This window comes from Henckelia pumila, chromosome 1, assembly GCF_033568475.1.
Source record: "Henckelia pumila isolate YLH828 chromosome 1, ASM3356847v2, whole genome shotgun sequence".
Lineage (NCBI taxonomy): Eukaryota > Viridiplantae > Streptophyta > Magnoliopsida > Lamiales > Gesneriaceae > Henckelia > Henckelia pumila.
In genome coordinates, this window is record NC_133120.1 from 145166811 (window position 1) to 145168808 (window position 1998).

At 35.7% G+C, this 1998-nt stretch overlaps 1 non-coding gene across 1 annotated transcript; it reads left to right on the forward strand.

The window, feature by feature from the left end:
* The first annotated feature begins 224 nt into the window (after positions 1-224).
* LOC140876985 (small nucleolar RNA R71) lies at positions 225-330 on the forward strand. The gene has a single exon (XR_012149207.1). It is a non-coding gene; the product is annotated as a small nucleolar RNA R71 (small nucleolar RNA).
* The last annotated feature ends 1668 nt before the right edge of the window (positions 331-1998 follow it).

Sequence of the window (1998 nt, forward strand, 5' to 3'; positions counted from 1 at the left end):
GTTGTGCAGTAATGGATGTAAGAGGATCCACACTGTACACTTCTTTCTTGACTCCCATACGTTCAGATGGCCATTGATAACTATTGATAGTAATCTGTTCCAGCATATCATAAGCCTGAATGGGGTCCTTGGCAAATATGGTACCTCCAGCAGCAGAGTCCACAGACATTCTTGTAGGCGCATTCAGTCCATTGTAAAAAAACTCTATTTCTTCCCAATCTGCAAAATTATGATTAGGACAATGCCTTAACAAATCTTTGTACCTTTCCCATGCCTCGTATAGCTGTTCTGAATCATGCTGTTGAAAGGTACTGATCTCAATCTTCAGCTGGGTTGCCTTGGATGGTGGAAAGAATTTCTCTAAGAATTTCACAGCCATGCCCTCCCAAGTTGTTATGCGTCCTAGTGGCAATGACTGCAGCCAACTCCGTGCCTTGTCCCTGAGAGAAAAAGGAAACAAACGTAAGCGTATTGTATCCTCAGAAACACCATTTATTTTAACAGTATTAGTAATCTCTAGAAAAGTGCGCAAGTGTAAGTGAGGATCAGCTGTGGCAGTTCCATTGAATTGGTTCTGCTGAACCATGTTGATTAAGGCCGGCTTCAACTCAAAGTTGTTGGCATTTATTGTCCCTCTAGCGATTCCAGAATAGTGAGCTTGGATCGTTGGCCTGAAATGATCTCTAATTGGCACCAAAGGCAATTCATTGACATCTTCTTCAGCCATGTTTAATTGTTCTTCTCTCCTAGCATTTCTCAAAGCTCTTGCAGTTCGTTCAATCTCTGGATCAAAGAGCAAAGAATTTGCACTTTGAGATCTTCGCATAAACTGCAATTAAGAACAATAGCAATTTATTAGTACTTAAATCAAAATAAAGAAAATTTTAAATTAAAACTTCGACTAATTGGTAACAAGACTAAAAAATAATCAAAATTACTCCCCGGCAACGACACCAAAAACTTGTTGTGAATTTTCCTCGCAAGCGTACGAGTGTCAAGTTTTAGTATAATGAAAGAGAGAGTGTCGATCCCACAGGGAGTAAAATGAAAATATTCAATACTTGTAATTAAAATAGTCTTAATTTTATCTAGAAAATCAAACGTCGAGAATTTTGCAGAATAAATAAAATAAATAAAAAGAAATTATCAAGCTCACACACACACAAATTTCGAGGAATTATCAATCAGAGAAAAATAGTCCAGAGGTTTTGATTTCACTTGGTCTCGACAATATTCAATCCTAATTAATCTATTTTATGAATTTCCTTCGATTAATAACCATGAACACTTAGATTATTCTATTCCCCTCTCCCGAGCAACAAATAGAGTGTATCAAATACAATTCGATTTCAATATCCCTATTAAAAATCTAGATGTAGTGATATGTGTAAAATGATGTTCTTTAAAAGTTTTATTAAAGCTATATACTCTCCCGAGCTATATAAACAATTAACAGTGTAGTTCCTATTGATCCTACTCAAAATTCCCTCTCCCGAGCAATGATTCTAAGTAAATATAACAACTCAATTTATGGCCAATAAATTAAGAAGACATTCAATTCTAGAAACACAATTAATCTATAGAAATTCAACTTATTAAAATCAAAGATTCATGAATATGTCTCAACCAAGCTACGTCAACCTCTAGACTAGAAAAGTTTAGTTCATGCTCGAATTCAATAAAAACCAAATAATGTTTAATATCTCAACCATAATTCAACAATCAAAAGAAAATAAAAAGAAGAAACAAAGCCGTAGTCTTTCTTCCGTGTCCGGTCGAAAAGTCTTCGTCTTCGTTCCAAGCAATCTTCAGTTCTTCAACTCCAAAAACTCACAGAAGTGTTCTCTCGAATATTGTGTGTATTGGCGGCTGATAGATCGTTCCTTTGACTCCGAAAAATCCCTTAAATATGACCTAACAATCGTCCAAAATAATACCAAAGATATCCCCAAAGTTTCCATAAACAATCGGACTCTAATATTCCAAACAGACGACGGC